The 19,547-nt window shown below is 40.7% G+C and overlaps 1 protein-coding gene across 3 annotated transcripts in view; it reads right to left on the reverse strand.

The window, feature by feature from the left end:
- The window catches only part of tmem245 (transmembrane protein 245), a 252,025-nt gene that overhangs the window by 134,831 nt on the left and 97,647 nt on the right, over positions 1-19,547 (reverse strand). The window lies entirely within an intron of this gene.

Consider the following 19,547-nt stretch of genomic DNA (forward strand, 5'->3'; position numbering starts at 1 on the left):
AATGTCCTGCTGAGGGTACCAATAATAATAATAATAATATATGTATATATTTAATTAACGTATTCTTTAAAACCCTAATAAAGTACAATAATTACCTTCCGCTATTTCAGCGATCAGATCCAAATTCCTGCGCTTCAGGTCTGACCATAGCCGCTGGAGCAGGTGGAGGTCCATTTCAAGGGCAAACCTGTTGCGCAACCTGTCTATGAGGTCACGCAGGATTGCCCTCTTCCTCTCATGGACCCCCATGGTCCCCAGCGGCAGCCTGTCATAGCCTGAGCGCAGGAAGAAGCACACAATGTGCGCCTCTCCTCTGGTAGAAGCTCAGAAACCCCAGACATGTTGTCACCAGATGTCTCTGTAGGCTCTATGACACAAAATGGCCGCAAGTCGCGCCTGTCACGAGATTACAACATCGCGACCAAAAAGTTGCCAAAATATACCTAGTAATGTATTTGTGCGACTAAATATTCACTGTTTCTATTTTTGCTGATGACACTAAATTGTGCAAAACTATAAGTTCCAATGCAGGATGCTGCCGCTTTGCAGAGCGATTTGACAAAATTGGAAAACTGGGCAGCAAACTGGAAAATGAGGTTCAATGTTGACAAGTGCAAAGTTATGCACTTTGGTAGGAATAATATAAACGCGAACTATCTACTGAATGGTAGTGTGTTGGGGGCATCCTTAATGGAGAAGGATCTAGGGGTTTTTGTAGATCACAAGTTGTCTAATTCCTGGCAGTGTCATTCTGTGGCTACTACAGCAAATAAAGTGCTGTCTTGTATAAAAAAGGGCATTGACTCAAGGATGAGAACATATTTTTGCCTCTTTATAGGTCCCTGGTAAGGCCTCACCTTGAGTATGCAGTGCAGTTTTGGGCTCCAGTCCTTAAGAAGGATATTAATGAGCTGGAGAGAGTGCAGAGACGTGCAACTAAACTGGTAAAGGGGATGGAAGATTTAAGCTATGAGGTGAGACTGTCGAGGTTGAAGTTGTTTTCTCTGGAAAAGAGGCGCTTGCGAGGGGACATGATTACTCTGGACAAGTACATTAGAGGGGATTATAGGCAGTTGGGGATGTTCTTTTTTCCCATAAAAACAATCAGCGCACCAGAGGTCACCCCTATAGATTAGAGGAACGGAGCTTCCATTTGAAGCAGCGTAGGTGGTTTTTCACGGTGAGGGCAGTGAGGCTGTGGAATGCCCTTCCTAGTGATGTGGTAATGGCAGACTCTGTTAATGCCTTTAAGAGGGGCCTGGATGAGTTTTTGAACAAGCAGAATATCCAAGGCTATTGTGATACTAATATCTACAGTTAGTATTACTGGTTGTATATATAGTTTATGTATGTGAGTGTATAGATTGGTTAGTATAGGTTGTGTGCTGGGTTTACTCGGATGGGTTGAACTTGATGGACAATGGTCTTTTTTCAACCCTATGTAACTATGTAACTGCTATAGTAGCGAATATTATGGGACTAGATATTCCCCACTATAGTAGCGAATATTATGGCGACTAGATATTCACCGCTATAGTAGCGAATATTATCCGAATAAACGCATGCCATATATGCCAATACTTTCCTAAAATTACTGTATTAAAAATGACCATTTCCCTGCAAACTGGAGGCTGCATAACTCTAGGGCCAACACATACTTGAATAAATAACACTGCTATGTCCATATTTTATTGCCAAAAGCTCATTAACTGTACTTTTCTATAATTACTGCCTGCCTCAAGTAGGTGTTAATTTTTGCATAGACTAATGCGATATTTAGCGCGTCTAAGTGTTTGTGAATCATGCGTTAGTATTCATTTCTGCGCGAAAATTAACACATGCGATATGCGTCTTAACGCACGCGGTAATACAGTAGTGAATTGCGCGGTACTTTTCACATCTATTTTAACGCAAAAAAAGTGTGATAAAACTTAGCGACCTTTAGTGAATCAACCCTAATGACTAAAAAATGTTCTCATTGTAGGGATCTTTTAATTTCTAATCCTCAGTAAGTAATATTGGTGTTTCCAGTCCTGATTTATCAGTTGTTTTGGTTAGTGCCATTTTTAATTATTTTCATTTTTTACTTTTTATTCTTTATTATTTCACTATTGGGCCTTATAGTCCTTCTTGTTCACCTGGGTATGTGCACTTTAAACTCACCTATTTCCATCACAATAATTGTTTACAGGAACTTTCTGTTGAGGGTACAATACTTTTATCATTTTCATCGTCCATCAGTTTGATTCTAGTTTGTGCGGTGGACATATAATACATGTACCCTCTGCTAGTATTATTTGCAATCCTTTGATTCTTACATGGATACTGTATGTAAGGTCTCTGTATTCCTTTTGTTGTTAGTTACCTAATATTTATACATATATATAAAAACATTTTTCATGATTGTTACCCTTTAATGATGCACTTTCCTAGCTTAGGCTATTGCCACACCATGTGTACGGCATATGTTTTAGGTAAGCCGAAAAATGCTTGCCGAAAATACGCACCATACGCATAATATGCTCCTACCTGTGCCTGCACCGGAATGAATGGAATACGCTCGGGTTCAGGCACATGTAGCCAAAATCCGCATAAAAACGCAAGAGAATGCAAGTCTCATGTTTTTATGCTTATTAAAAAAACCTGCACCCAAGTGTATGCCATTCATTCGGGTGTAGGCACAGGTAAGAGCATATGACGCATATTTTCGGCAAGTGTTTTTTGGCTTGCTGAAAATATATGCCGTACGCATGGTGTGGCAATAGCCTAATAAGAATTGAATAGGTTCAGAATTAATCACTCACATGTTCTTAATTAAATCCTATAAGATCAAATTTAATATTTAGATGAATTGAAATCTATACAGATGATGGATTGACCCATAACGACTGTACATTTTCACTATTCTTTCCTTTCCACTACTAATAGAGTATACCATGACATTTTTATAGTGCAGCATGGTACCAGAATTCCTGCTGTTTAGGAACTTCAAATACAAATGCTCCTGTGTCTGTAAAGCTGTTAAGAACTCCAACTGCAACTTCTGCCAGAAATGTAACCCTTTAAGCACCATGTAACCCTTTAAGCACCAAGCACGTAGCTCCTACGTGCTGTCATAAAAAGACGTTAGGCGCCACGCACGTAGAAGCTACGCTTTCTTTATCCTGCGCTCGTTTTCTGCACTCTGCGCTTAATCCGAGTGCAGAGAATGAGTGCAGGATAAAGAACCCCCTAGAGAATAAGCGGGGGGGGGGGGGTAACTGGTGGCCCCTGGGGTGCGAAACGCCAGCTCTCTCCCTTCCTTCCTGCACTCCCCCCCCTCTGCTCCCCTCGCTTCCTGTGCCGCCCACTGAGGATTCTTCACTGCAGCTGCTGCTGTGCTTGCGTCTGTTGTCTCCAACCAGCGATCTCCAGCTCCTTGACCTGGGGTAGGTGCCACATACACACATTAACACACATACACACACATATTAAACTAATACACACTTATACTTACACAAATAAATTTTTGAGGGGGTTGGGGGGTTTCACACCTTCACAGCACTCACACTTACTTGCACACACATGCACATAAAACACATTTTGCCATGTGTACACACACACTTACACACTTAAGTAATTTTGTAAATTTTTTTTTTATCGCATCGTTTTTATTCTTGCCTGAAAAAAATGTTTTATTGCTATTGCGAATAGCGTATTTGCTAACCGCAGTGGGCAACACCTTTTGCATTTTTAGCCATTTTATTGCATTTTCAGTTATGCATAGTTGTTGTTCGCTTGACTTTGTCTGTAAAACTAATTTGCCCAAGCCAGAATACTCAAACTGTGATTCTGACTGCAGATATCACTAGGAAAAAAAACCCATTGATTTTATTTTTTATTTTTTTGGATTTTAGCAATTTTATTGCATTTCTTGCACATGGACATTTTGTCTGCTGTATTTCAATTTGGCTTCCTCTGTACCCCACTTAGTTTGGTAAATCTATGCATATTGGGCATCAGACTGTTCAGTAGACCCTTGGCGTTCATATTTAGAGTGTTTTATGTTGGTACGTTAAGAAATGTGGGGGTACATAATGGGGCAAAATGCAAGCTTTGTGACGATTTTCAGAAATATTATAAAAACCATTCTGTTTAACATAGCTTTGTAGTTTGGAAGTTTGCAGTAGAAAGATGTATTTATCCATTTTTGTTTTGTCAGAATGTGTACTTTCGGAAAATGTATGGTTTTATAGGGTCTCTGTACTGCTAGGGTGCCCCTGTACTCTGCATAGTTTGGTAAATCTATGCATATAGGGCATCAAACTGTTCAGTAGGCCCCTGGTGTTCCTATTTGGGGTGATTTGCCTTTGTATGCAAGAAATTGTGAATTGTGTGAAACTTTAGGAAAACTTTGCAGATTGGTACTTTGGTGTAGAAAGGACTCTTTACCCATGTTGGATTTGTCAGAACGTGTACTTTCCAAAAATATATGGTTTTCAGGGGTCACCCTACATTTATGCAGTTTGTATCCCACATAAAACTGCCATGATGAGTTCTTGAACAATCAGAATATCCAAGGCTATTGTGATACTAATATCTACAGTTAGTACTAGTGGTTGTATATATAGTTTATGTATGCGAGTGTATAGATTGGTAGGTGTGGGTTGTGTGTGCTGGGTTTACTTGGATGGGTTGAACTTGATGGACACTGGTCTTTTTTCAACCCTATGTAACTATTTAACTATGTGTTTATGAATTAGTTAAAGGTAAGCCATGAAATTAGTGTGCACAAGGTATATTTTGGGGTCTCTAAGTGCCATGTGCTTTGATAAACCTATGTACAGTGGGCATCAAACTGCTCAGTAGACCTCTGTGGTTCATATTTTGGGTGTTTTATCTTGATACATAATGACCTATAGAAAATAAGATGCTGCATATTGGAGGTTTGAGGTGATTGAAAAAAATCTGCAAACTTAAGAAACCTTTGCGGCTTGGTACTTCGGAGTAGAAAGACATGGGTGCCCATTTTAGATTTCGGGAAATGTGTACTATGACTTTCTGGGGGTGAGTGTACTTTTTACTAACTTTATCCCACATAAAATGATGTAAATGTGTTGATTTTGCAGAAGCTGAAATGACAGAAATGACGGATCATATGGGGGTATGTTCATATTGGGGCCCCTACATGCCTTAGGTAAACCTATACATATTGGGCATCAAACTGTTCAGTGGACCCCTGGCGTTCAAATTTAGGGTGTTTTATCTTGGTGCCAATATCTTGGTACCTCTGGGGTTCATATTTAGGTGTTTTATATAGCTTACCTAATGACCTGTAGAAAATAACATGCTGCATAATGGAAGCTTTGAGGTTTTTTTTGGAAATGTCATCAAAATTGCTAACTTTAGAAATGCTTTGTGGCTTGGTACTTTGGAGTAGAAAGACACAGGTACCCATTTTAGATTCCGGGGGAATGTGTACTTTCCAAAAATATATGGCTTTCTGGGGTGAGCGTACTTTTTTGTAGCGTTATCCCACATAAAATGATGTAAATGTGTTGATTTTGCAGAAGCTGAATTGACAGAAATGACAGATCATATGGGGGTATGTTCAAATTGGGGCCCCTACATGCCACATACTTAGGTAAACCTAAACATATTGGGCATCATACTGTTCAGTGGACCCCTGGCATTCAAATTCAGGGTGTTTTATCTTGGTACCTAATGATACATGGGAGATAAGATGCTGCAAAGTGGAAGCTTTGAGAGGATTTTTGGAAATGTTATCAAAAATGCCAAAATTAGGAAAGCTTTGCGGCTTGGTAGTTTGGAGTAGAAAGACATGGGTACCCATTTTGAATTCAGGGGAATGTGTACTTTCCAAAAATATATGACTTTCTGGGGTGAGTGTACTTTTTACTAACTTTATCTCACATAAAATGATGTAAATGTGTTGATTTTGCAGAAGCTGGAATGACAGAAATGATAGATCATATGGGGGTATGTTCACATTGGGGCCCTTACATGCCACATACTTAGGTAAACCTATACATATTGTGTATCAAACTGTTCAGTGGACCCCTGGTGTTCATATTTAGGGTGTTTTATTTGGTTACTTTATGACCTGTAGGAGATAAGATACTATATAATAGTATGTTTATTTCAGTGCAGTAAACCATAACAAAATGACACACTCATTATTATCATTACAATGCTGCATTTATCATAATTCATTGGTCACTGCACTGGAGCCAATTTATACTTTGTCACATGGTAGTCCCAACTATCCCTTGCTGTTCCTGCACAGGCACCATTCCATTCAGTCTGCTGCATTCTCAAATTCCTTGAAGGTTTCCATTATTTTTATAGATAACAGCCATACAACATGTTGGCAGCTATCGAAAGTATTCTGCACAAATAAAGATGTCTAGTTCTTGATATATGATGCCAACTATTTATGCAAGTTGGTGTTATAAAACATTAAATGGGAAACATACTGTTTGCATTGGACAGTTTTTATATTTTGGATTTTCACCACAAATATGCAACATGAAACTACATTTCAGTGGAATTCCCACAATAGATACAGTTAAAAATGCACAGCTTTGATGAATGAGCTCTGCTGGTTTTTTTTTCTTTGAACACATGATCCACTGCTTGTCTGCCCTGTTAAATGTTTAACTCAGCTGCAGTCTTTAAACTTGCATTTGGGGTTTCATGGAATTAGAAATTGGTAAGGGGAAAGTAAGCTACTTAACCTACATGCTGAAAGTGAGGGGCCAGTGATGTTACATAGTTACATAGTTACATAGTTACATAGGGTTGAAAAAAGACCATTGTCCATCAAGTTCAACCCATCCGAGTAAACCCAGCACACAACCTATACTAACCAATCTATACACTCACATACATAAACTATATATATACAACCAGTAATACTAACTGTAGATATTAGTATCACAATAGCCTTGGATATTCTGCTTGTTCAAAAACTCATCCAGGCCCCTCTTAAAGGCATTAACAGAGTCTGCCATTACCACATCACTAGGAAGGGCATTCCACAGCCTCACTGCCCTCACCGTGAAAAACCCCCTACGCTGCTTCAAATGGAAGCTCTGTTCCTCTAATCTATAGGGGTGACCTCTGGTGCGCTGATTGTTTTTATGGGAAAAAAGAACATCCCCCAACTGCCTATAATCCCCTCTAATGTACTTGTACAGAGTAATCATGTCCCCTCGCAAGCGCCTCTTTTCCAGAGAAAACAACCCCAACCTCGACAGTCTAACCTCATAGCTTAAATCTTCCATCCCCTTTACCAGTTTAGTTGCACGTCTCTGCACTCTCTCCAGCTCATTAATATCCTTCTTAAGGACTGGAGCCCAAAACTGCACTGCATACTCAAGGTGAGGCCTTACCAGGGACCTATAAAGCGGCAAAAATATGTTCTCATCCCTTGAGTCAATGCCCTTTTTTATACAAGACAGCACTTTATTTGCTGTAGTAGCCACAGAATGACACTGCCTGGAATTAGACAACTTGTGATCTACAAAAACCCCTAGATCCTTCTCCATTAAGGATGCCCCCAACACACTACCATTCAGTAGATAGTTTGCGTTTATATTATTCCTACCAAAGTGCATAACTTTGCACTTGTCAACATTGAACCTCATTTTCCAGTTTGCTGCCCAGTTTTCCAATTTTGTCAAATCGCTCTGCAAAGTGGCAGCATCCTGCATGGAACTTATAGTTTTGCACAATTTATATATTTAAAAATAAGAATTGCTGAGTGGTGACTACATGTAATGTTTACAGATACAATGTATTCAGTTGCCTAGCTGTGAAAAATAAAAAAATTTCGGTTATATAATACATTTAGTACAATATAGAAACCATTGGTAAGCTGACGTAATTCGTTTTTGTTTATTTTTTAAAATAAATAAATATAAATGCCCCAGTCTGTCAGTGGATTTGCAAAGCAAAGGTGCCTTGCTGTCTGTTAAAAGTTCAGGTGCAATTACAGAAATGCATAGCTTTAGAAAAACAAGCTTTATATTTTCAACAATATTTTTCGGATATGGGATCTTTCCGTTATTTGGAACTCCCATACATCAAAATGTTGAAACTTGTGTAATTTTAGAGGTTTTTTCTACCACTACTAAATTCACTTTTGTAAAAAATCATGAATGTCTACTCATTTATTAAAGCCGCAACAAAAAACGCAAATATGACTAAACATGAATACCTCTAATAATGAATTTTACATCACTTAACATGAATAGCTCCCCAAAAACTACAAAAAAAATCAAATACCTCAAAGTAAAAGGATTGCAAAAAAAAATACCTAGGATGGCTCCCGATTTTTAAATGACCTTGACAGCTTTTAGATGGCATATTTTTGATGGTTTTTTTTTTTTTAATTTGAAAGTTTTTATTGATTTTTCTTTTTAACAGAGGAAGAAAGACGGTAAAACAGTCTGCATATTTGTTATACATTTCAAACACTTGTTTTTCTTGTTATTCAATAAACTTTACAAAGTTGGTAACAAAATGGCTTAGTGCATTTTTCTCTATTTTCGCGGATATTTCCGTTTTCCTTCTATCAGGCTATGATTGATTATGTGAGTGTTGGAATAAGATGAAGTAAAGGAAAGAAAGAAGAGGGGTAGTAGGTAGGGGATAGTGGGGAAAGGGGGAGAGAGGAGACAGGGTGGGGGAGGAATTAAAGAATACCGGTTATCAATTTGTTTCTATGTGGTGCTCTCTGCCTGTTGACTCTCCAGATATTGGTTCCATGGATACCACTCCAACTCCCCTTCGTAGCTTCTGTCTAGGAGTCTGTTCCTGATCGATTCCATGGCTTTGATCCAGTTTATTTTTGTTATCAGTGTTGGTGTGCCAGGTATGTTGGGTTGTTTCCAGTTAGCTGCTAGGAGTGATCTTGCTGCTGTGAGGATATGTGTGGTTAGTTTGCATGTTTGTTTGGGTTGTATATTTCTTGGTTTTATTCCTAGTAGGAATAGTTGTGGAGTTGGTTCTACTGTGATGTGAAGGACCTCGGAGAGTAGAGTGGCCACTGTATTCCAGAATTCTTGGGCTATTTTACATGTCCACCATGTGTGCATGAATGATCCTTGTTCTCCACAGCCCCTGAAGCAAGTTGCTAGTTCTGGGTTGTTTGAGAGTTTGCTGATGCGGGTTGGGGTGTAGTACCATCTAAAGATAATTTTATATGCTCTTTCACTTGAGGTTGCGCATATTGAGGTTTTATTAGCTGCGGTCCATATGTGTGACCAGGTTTGTTCTGATATTGTGGTGCCTAGGTCTTCTTCCCATTTGGCCATATATTTTTGTTGTAGAGGTGTTGTGTCTTTTGCTAACTGGTAATATAGCAGTGAGATTAAGTGCTCTGGTTGGGATCGTCTGTGGCAAATGTTTTCTAGATGTGTTAGTGGATTGTTAGTTTGTGCTTTAATTTTTGCTTCAATGAAGTGCTTTATCTGTAGGTATTGAAATAGTTGGGTGTTTGGGATTTCGTATTTGTCTGTGCATTCTTGAAATGAGATGATTTTTTGCTCTGGTGCGAGGGCTTTTATGGTAGTCAAGTTTGCTGCTATCCATGTTTTAAAGTTTGTGGGTGTACAGCCTGGTGTGAAGTCTTTGTTGTTGAAAATGGTTTTGAGTTTGGAGTCAGTTGTGGTCAGTTTGTATTTATGTGCCGTTACGTCCCATAGGTCTAGCGCTTGCCTGGAAGTTGGTAGTAAGTCCTTTGGGGTTATTCTTAGTGGTTTGGGTATCCAAAATAAGTGGGCTAGTTTCATTGGTGTTGTGGCTTGGTCTTCTATTGTTTTCCATGGCTCTTTTGTAGGTTTATGTGTGAGGATCATTGCTTCTAGTCTGCTTGCTAGGTAATATCGGTAGATATGTGGGACTCCCAGGCCGCCTAATGTTTTGGGTTTGGTCATAATTGTTGCTTTAATTCTGGGTTTTTTACCTCCCCATATGAAATTTGTTATGGATTTTTGTAGGGTGGTTGCTGTATGTTCCGGGAATTGTATTGGTAATGTCCTAAATAGGTATAGTATTCTTGGGAGTAGGGTCATTTTCACTGCTGCTATCCTGCCGAACCATGAGAGGTGGTATGTGTGCCATATGGTTAGATCTTTTTTTAGTTTATCTAGTAGTTTGGGGTAATTGGCATTGTAGAGTGTTTGGTAGGAAGAGGTTAGATTGATTCCTAAGTATGTTATTGTTTCTTTTTCCCATTTATAATCGAAATTTAGTTGCAAGAGTTTTAATTCAGAGCTGGGCATTTGTAGAGGGAGGGCGTGGGATTTGGAAGGGTTTATTTTGTACCCTGTGGTGTTTTGGAATTTTTCCAGGGTTGTTAGTAAATTTGGTAATGTGGTTTGGGGGGAGGTTAATGTGAGCAGGATGTCGTCGGCGAATAGACTTATTTTGTGTTCTATGGGGCCGACTTGGAATCCTTTTATGTTAGGGTTTTGCCTGATTGCGTGGGCCAGAGGTTCTAGGGAGAGTGCGAATATTAATGGGGACATGGGACAGCCTTGTCTTGTGCCTCCTTGAATCTCTATTCGGTCTGAGTGGGTTCCCATTATAGTTACTTGTGCTGTGGGTGTCGTGTATAGTTGTTTCAGTCCTGTTATGTATGGTTTAGGTAATCTCAGTTTTTCTAGTACCGCGAACATGTATTTCCAATTTAGCCTATCGAAAGCTTTTTGTGCGTCCAGTGATAAGAGAAGTGAGGTAGAGTTCATTTTGGGGGCTAGTGAGATTAGGTTGATTGCTTTGCGGACGTTGTCTGCTGCCTGTCGGCCGGGAACAAAGCCTACTTGATCGTAGTGGATGAGTAGTGGGAGCACTTTGTTTAGCCTGGTGGCCATGAGTTTTGCGAACATCTTGAGGTCCGCGTTAATCAATGATATGGGCCTGTAGCTGTCACAGTTATGGGGATCTTTGCCTGGTTTTAGTATCATTATTATAGTTGCTGTTTGCATATGTGGGGTAGGGGGTGAACCGTCTAAGAAGGATTGGAATAGGTCTTTTAGGTGGGGGATTAAGTGGTCTGCGAATTTCTTGTAGTATTTTGCTGTGTAGCCATCTGGCCCTGGGGCTTTGCCTGACTTAGCTTCTTTTATTATCTGTTCAATTTCCTCTGTGTCTACTGGGGAGGCGAGCATTTCCTTTTGTTCTAGTGTTAAGGTCGGTGGGTTCCATTTGGTTAGGAAGTCTGAGGTGGGCGCTGAGTGGGCTTCAGGGGCCTTGTCGTCTTTGTATAGGTCTGTATAGAAGTTTTTGAATGCCTGGAGTATCTGTTTTGTGTCTCTAGTGATCGTTCCCGAGGGGTTTCGTATAGCATGTATGGTTTGTGACGTACTGAGGGCTTTAAGTTTGCGGGCCAGCATTGTATGTGGTTTATTTGCGTATTCATAGTATTGGGCTTTTGTTTTGCGCATGGTGTATGCTGCTTTATCTGATAGCGCTTGTATCAGCTCGGATCTTGTGTTTTGGATTTCCCTGGAGCTCTGTGATGTTGGGTTTTTTTTGTGTGTTGTAGCTAATTTGTGTAATCGGTTTGATAGCTCTTGGATTTTTCCCTCTCTGATTTTTTTCAATCTAGAGGCGTGTTTGAGAAATATTCCTCTGATTACCGCTTTGTGGGCGTCCCAGCGTGTTGCCAGGGAGGTGTCAGTTTTTTTATTTGTTTCGAAGTATTCCTTAATGGAGTTAGTTACCTCTGTGCGTGTGTCGTTATCTAGTAGTAGTGATTCGTTCAGTCTCCATTGCCCTTGTCCTCTAGTTGTGTCCCATTTTTCCATGATTATTTCTACCATTGCGTGGTCAGACCAGGTTATGTCGTGGATTTTGGCTATTTGGACGTATTCTAGCAGTGTGGGTTTGGTGAAAATGAAGTCTATTCTAGAGTATGAAGAGTGTGCACTAGAAAAGAAGGTGTAATCTCTGTCTAGTGGGTGTTTTTCTCTCCAGGTGTCTACTAGGGCTGCGGATGTTAAGTGTTTAGTGAGGTATTTAGAGTCACGATTGTATTCTGATTGAGTGTGGCTGTCTAGAATCTCTCTGGACCTGTCTAGGTTGTTATTTATTGTTGTGTTGAAGTCGCCTCCTATGATAACTCTACCCTCCGAGGTCTCCGAGAGTTTCGTGAAAAATGTTTGGAAGAATGTTCTTTTGGAGGTGTTAGGAGCGTATACTGTTGCTAATGTTGTTAGTTGGTTTTGTAGAAGGCCAGTTAGTATTATGTATCTGCCCTCTTGATCGATGTGTTTCTGGCGTAGTTGAAATTTGGTATTTTTAGCTATCAGTATGGCTACTCCTTTGGTTTTGGTTGGGGAGTTCGCTAGGTACGTTTGTGGATAATGCTTGGAGATGTATTTGGGATATGAGGCTTTGCTGAAGTGTGTTTCTTGTAATAGTAGAACATCTATGTGTTGTTTAGCGTAATCTGTGAAGGCTAATGTTCGTTTTTGTGGTGAGTTTAAACCTTTGACGTTGTGAGTACATACCTTTAAGTTGAAGCTGGGGGGTTTGGAGTGGGTCCATGGGTCCAGCATTTTTCTGGAGGTTGAGTGCTACAGGCGATTGGAGGTCAACAGAATCTGTAAGAAGAGTAAGAGTTTGACCGGCGTGAGAAAAGGGTTATAGTAAAGTAGTTAGGTAAGTTTTAATTAAGTTAGCGATAGTGTTTGCTGGTTGAAGAAAAGAATGAACCTGTTGGTTCCAGGCCCCTCAAGAGGGGGGGCCCGAAATTGTTTCCGAGGGGGGTGTGTGTCACCGCACCCCACTAGGAAAGTTATAGACTGGGGGGTCGTGATATGGAGCTTAAGTTAGTGGCTTATCCGCTCCCCCGCCAATGTTAATTATTTTGATTTGCCCTCGGTCAAGGTTTTGTATCTGGGTTACCTTCATTGTCCCTCCCTTTTTTTTTTTTTTTTTTTTTCCCTCTTTTTTCCCCCCCTACTTTTCACCCTCCCCTTTCTTTTTCCCCCCTTCCCCCCTCCCCCCCCCCCTTTGTTCTATCCGTCCCCTGCACCACTCAAGCCCTACCCTCCCCCCCTCAACATAGGTTATACTTAGTTCAACTGTAATACTTCAACCATAGGTTAACTTGGTAACTGTTCGTTGGGTTAATAGCTTTGTAGTCCTTTAGTTCAGGTACTTTCTCTCTCGTTATTTTGAGTCGGTAGTTGGTCGTTTGGTGTTGGGTTGGCTGCTGCTCTTTCTGAAGGGGTATTGGGGTCGTCTTGCAGATAGGTCATTGCGTCCTCTATGTCGCTCGGGTATTTGACTGTGAAGGTGAGACCTTTTTGTTGGTATATGAGTTTGAACGGGAAGCCCCATCTGTATGGTATGTCTTTTTGTCGTAAGGCGTCTGTTAGTGGTTTTAAGTCCCTTCTCTTTTGTAGTGTAGATGGGGCTAAGTCTGCGAATAGTTTCGGGATGACTCCATCTAGTTCCGGCTGCTGTGTCCTGGATGCCTTTAAGATGGCTTCTTTAATGTGGTAGTAGTGAAATCTCACTATTACATCTCTGGGGGGTAGGTTTGGTTTAGGTCGGGCCCGGAGCGCCCTGTGGGCTCTGTCCAATAGTAGTAGTCGTTCCTCTGTTTCCGGCAGTATGGTTTTGAAGTATTTGGGGAGAAATGAATCTAGGTGTACTGTCTCGGGTATGTCTCGGAGTCGAAGATTGTTTCTTCTGGTGCGGTTCTCTAAGTCCTCGTGAGCTTCTTGTAGTTCCCTCAGTTGGACTTGTAGATCCTGGATTTGTATTTCCATGTTGGATGTTGTTTCCTGATTGGAGTCCTGGTTTTGTTCTAGGTGTTGGACTCTTTGGTCCATGGCGGTGATTTCTGATTTTACCTCTGAGAGGGAATGTCTTATTTCACTTTGTATTTCGTCTTTGAAGCTTAGTAGTAGTGTTTTTAATTCTTGTATGTCTTTCCTTGTGCATGGAGCGTCTGGTTCTTGTTCCATGGGGGTTGAGTTTTGTTTAGCTGCTTTACTGGTTGCAGTTCTTGTTTTGAAAAAGTCTGTTGCTCCTTCTGCTGTGGAGTTCGTTTGTTTCTGTCGTCCTCCAGTCATTTTGTTAGGACCGTTTAGCTTGCTTGGCTGGGTTTGGGGGGGAGGTTGTCGTGATATGTTATGTCTTAGGGGTAGAAAGCTGCGTGCCTCCCTGTTGGAGGTTCTGCTGAGGTTTTGTGTTACACGGTTGCCCAGGTGCTTGTAGTATTTTGTAGCGTTTGGGTTTTTAGTTTGTTTCCGTAGTTGCCCGTTAGTCTGTGGGGGGCCGACTTCCAGAGGTGCCTGGTGCTCGTGCGTTGTCGACTTCCAATGCTGCCTGGTGCTCGGACTTCGCCGACTTCCAGAGAAGCTTATTGCTCGGTATTGGTTGTCTTTTCCCCTCTTACACTTTAACGGGCTGAGTTTTGGTGGGTTAGGATGGATCTGGTGGGGATCCTTGTTGTCACCTTTGTTTTTGAGTGTTGGAGTGGGCTAGTGATTTAATCTTTGTTCTTGTGCTTGGCAGGCTGGCTTGTATTTGTAGAAATGGCTTCTGGGCGTTGTGGCCTGCACCCACTTTCTGGTCGTGGGTGTGGGGTCAAGGATGAGAGTCTTTAGTTGTGCTCTTAGGTGAGCGTTTGAGTTCGGGCTTTCACTTTGTGTGTGGGCCACCTTGGCGTAAACCGTTACCCTCGTTTGGTAATTTGAGGGGTTCGCTTGGTGCGGTGGTTGGATGGGTTGAGCACAGTGCTCTCTTGCCCCCAATTGGGCTGGCTCTCGGTTATCGGAGGTGGGCTTGGTGGGGTCTCTCTTTTTTTTTTTTTTTCCCCCTTTTTCACCCTTCTTTCCCCCCCCCCCCCCGCTTCTTCTCTGTTTTTTGGCTTTTGGGGGTGGTAAGGTAGAGATTCTGTTGTCCCCTTCTAGTTCAGCTCTTTAGCTAAGTGCGTAGGGTTGATTTGAGCTGTGTCTGTAGTTCCGGGGCCTGCGCTTGCTGCGCGTGGTTCTCTTTGAGCTGTTCGGGGCTGGGCTCAGACACCGCTTCTGCTGCACTGCACGGGGTTGATTTATAAGGTAAAGACCTTACCGTATGCTGTTGCCCCCTTTATTAGCCGTTGCGTGTGTCTCTGCCTGCGTGCGTAGGTGTCGGCCGCGGCTCCCCTCGAGTGCGCAGGTGGGCTGTGCACTTGTTTCGTAGGCCTCCGGTGGGGCGCGTGAGATAGAGACGTTGGGGGTCTTGCTATCTGTCGCCGTTTTACTCCCCCTGTTCGGCGGTTTCGGGTTTCCCTTTTTTGTGGGTAGTTTGTGACCGGATCGGGCGCTTATGTAGTCTTTAGGCGGGTTTGAGCGGAGGAGCTGTGTACTTAGGCGTCCATCTTAGACAGCGTTCAGGCCACGCCCGGAGATAAGATACTATAGACAGGAAGCTTTTAAGCGATTTTTAAGAAATTTCACAAATTTTGATAAAAACCAATAATTTTAGGAAAGCATTGCAACTTGGTAGTTTGGAGTAGACAGACAATTGTGCCTATTCTGGATTCAACAGAATCAGTTCTTTCTAAAAATGTATAATTTTCTGGGATAAACCTTGTTAGTGGAATTTTTGACCTTGAAATCTTAAGTATGCAGCTTTCTGAAGCAGTGCTTTGGAAATTTGGTAGTGTACTGCTGGGAGTTTTTGACCTATACAAGTGAAAAATCTCCATAAAACTATATATAATTGGTATTGGCACGTTTAGGAGACTTGGGACATTCCAAATCAGTTGTATTTTCATGCATAAAATAATTTGTGTTTCCGGTGTATGTGTTTATATTATGTAAAATATTATTTTTTTCAGTTTTTAGGACATTTAGAAGCCTATATCTTGTTATAGAATTGGAATTACAGAAAAATTCCACCATATTTTGAAAGCTTAGGTTGTCCTGAAAAAAAGGATATATATTTTTCCTGGGTAAAGTAAAAGTCCCCCCTAGGAAAAGCCCCTAAATTAAAACAGTGCAAAATGTTCAAAAACTGTCTGGCAGTAGATGTTCCACTTTGTTCAAAACAGCTGGCAGTGAAAGGGTTAAAAGCAAAAATAAGGTGGCAGAACTTTGAACAGGACACAAAAAGGCAGAACTTATCAGAAGGAGACAAATATAAGACTGTCATATGGACATTTCAAGGCACATATTAGAATTTCAAGGCACATTGGCTTCTACGTGCTGCTGTGGTACCATTTCCAATATACATTAGAGGAGAACAAAATGTAAATCAGAAAAGGCAATTTGATGTCCAATCCATATACCAGTGATCCCCAACCAGTGGTTTGTGAGCACCACCCCCTTTGATGATGCTCTCAGTGGCCTCAAAGTAGTGCCCATTTTTAAAATTCTGGCTGAAGACAAGTTTTGGAAACACAGAGGCACAGTTTTACTCCAAGCAAAGGCTCCTGCAGTCTAGTAATCCACAAGGGGCTCACCAATACTTTTTATATCTGAGTGTGGCTCACGAGTAAAAAAGGTAATCCCCTGCCATATACTTAAAAAATTAATTGGAATACTATAATCTTATAAGTCTTTTTACCCAATGTCAGTCTGGAGATCTTTGCCAAGGCCCTAGTCAACTAGAGTAAAATACATTGTATCTGATAATTAGAAGAGTAGAGAAAGATTAGGTGAAGTGACACAGAAGTTTAAATTAAGTGGATATCTTTCCTGCTTTTGGATAATGAGAAAAATGCGGTAGATAGTTTATGCAAGAATGTGTTAAGAAACTGTGACCAATTAAGGATCGGGTACAAGTTCTAAGATTTCACTATTACAAAAAGGGACAGAATTTTAGTTTTATGCCAATTAAGTCTGCCTTGGCTTCTAAAAAAAGCAGAGTACCCCAGAGTTCCTAAAAAAAAATGGCAATTTTCTGTATCCGTAAAACCCCAATAATTACATGGAAGATTTGAAATGTTACACAACACACCTGTCAGGAGTGAATTCATTATGCCGAGTCTGCATCCAACAAGATAAAATCTGATGGTGTCTGAAAGACTTATTTCTCTCGTTATACACTGAGATGCATATTTATTACAGCGTGCAAACGAACACCACAGGTGATGATGCCCACCCAAATAACAGGGGGATCATATTTTGTACAAAATCTTGTGCTGTTGCATAAAAATCTTTTGTGGGCCAGATCCACAAATTACAGCCTGTATCTGGAACTGTTTTTATGCTTCAATAAAGAAAAAAATACTCAGCGCTCTTCGGAAGGTGTATATAATGAGTCTCTTATGTGTTGATTGTTGGCAGCCTCCTCTCAACAACTCCCCTTTGACTGGGTACTCGAAAACTCCAAACAACGTGAATTGGAAGAACATGAAAATAAAGGAAAAGTGAAAATATGGTGCAGTATTTCTTAAAACAAATAAACAACAAGTGCAAAAATTAATATTGTTACTGAAAATAAATTGAGTGATAAATTTCATCCACCGGTGCAACATGTTGAGCCAATGCACTCATAAGATTCAAAATCAGCAAGAGCAAACATAGTGTAATACTATTTATTAAAATAAAAACCTGCACATATACAGGCTACTCACATGATTGTAGTACAAATTCACAAAGGCAGACACAAGCTCAAGCTCTACGCGCTTCGTGTTATTACGTCACGCTTCCTCAGGAGCCAGATAATAATGACCCAAAGATACATAATGTGCTTTTATACCTGAAAGCAGAAGTGACGTAGGCACTGATGTGTAATAATACAAAGGGAGCCCTAAAAAGAAAAATACCTAAAAACTACAACAAAAGAATGGACACCTAAACTAAAGTCGCGCCCTATAAGATGCCCAGTGCGCAGTGTAGGCACAAAACCACGCTCGTTATGTGTGGGCGGAAGTGACATCAGTGCATGCGCTCTGTGGGTTATGAAGGATGAGGAAGTGCTGGAAAAATGTGTGTGTAACTGAGAGCGTAAAAGAGAATATAATGAATGAAATTGTGTGTTAGCAGATGTTAAGGGCCTTATTGCTGATTAAACAAACTAAATTAACTAAATATAGTGGGTATGTCATACTATAATGAAGTATTAAATGCTAAAGGAAACGAGTCATGTACCCTGCTGTCATATTGCTGTTGTTGAACTATACATCCCTGGAAATACATTATATACAATAAAATATGAAATGTTGACACTTATAAAATAACTAAGTGTAAAAAAATAAGTTTAAATTAAATTAAAAAGGGAGATTCTTACAATTTTTTTTTTATATTTAAATCCATTAAAAAGGTTAAAATGCAGCCAAATCTAAATCCATGTTTAAACCCTGTGGTTGTAACGTATTTAATTTAAAAATCCAATAAGTTCCTCTTTGGCGTAGTTAATGAGCCTCTAAAATGGGGGGAATCTGTTCTAACACCATGTACATCAACCCTATAGGATCACAATTATGTTTCTCCTTAAAATGCCGGGACACCCCGTGGTTAACCTTACCCAACTTGAAGTTACATATGTGTTCACAGACTCTAGTACCAACAGACCTGATTGTCCCACCAACATATAATTTACTACTCGGTCAAATCAAGAGATAATCTATATAGGTGGATCGGCAAGTAATGAAGTTTTGAATAGGAGGGGTTTTTGTTGATAACAAGTTGTCTAATTCCAGGCAGTGTCATTCTGTGGCTACTAAAGCAAATAAAGTGCTGTCTTGTATAAAAAAGGGCATTGACTCAAGGGATGAGAACATATTTTTGCCCCTTTATAGGTCCCTGGTAAGGCCTCACCTTGAGTATGCGGTGCAGTTTTGGGCTCCAGTCCTTAAGAGGGATATTAATGAGCTGGAGAAAGTGCAGAGACGTGCAACTAAACTGGTTAAGGGGATGGAAGATTTAAACTATGAGGTGAGACTGTCGAGGTTGAAGTTGTTTTCTCTGGAAAAGAGGCGCTTGCGAGGGGACATGATTACTCTGGACAAGTACATTAGAGGGGATTATAGGCAGTTGGGGGATGTTCTTTTTTCCCATAAAAGCAATCAACGCACCAGAGGTCACCCCTTTAGATTAGAGGAACGGAGCTTCCATTTGAAGCAGCGTAGGTGGTTTTTCACGGTGAGGGCAGTGAGGTTGTGGAATGCCCTTCCTAGTGATGTGGTAATGGCAGATTCTGTTAATGCCTTTAAGAGGGGCCTGGATGAGTTCTTGATCAATCAGGATATCCAGGGCTATTGTGATACTAATATCTACAGTTAGTACTGGTGGTTGTATTTGTGGTTTGTGTATGTGAGTGTATGGATTGGTGGGTGTGGGTTGGGTGTGCTGGGTTTGCTTGGATGGGTTGAACTTGATGGACACTGGTCTTTTTTCAACCCTATGTAACTATGTAACTATGTAACCCTTCTATTTTGAGTGTTTTTGGGGCAACGTATAAACAAGTGCTACACCCTTTCTTATTACATTTCAGCCCTAAGCCAATGCTAGGTTTACCACATCGGCCCCATACTGATTAAGTGTTCTTGATTTTTTAAAATGTACCTGTGGTTTATCTGTGATGGAATC

Source organism: Xenopus tropicalis, chromosome 6, assembly GCF_000004195.4.
Source record: "Xenopus tropicalis strain Nigerian chromosome 6, UCB_Xtro_10.0, whole genome shotgun sequence".
In the NCBI taxonomy this organism is placed as follows: domain Eukaryota; kingdom Metazoa; phylum Chordata; class Amphibia; order Anura; family Pipidae; genus Xenopus; species Xenopus tropicalis.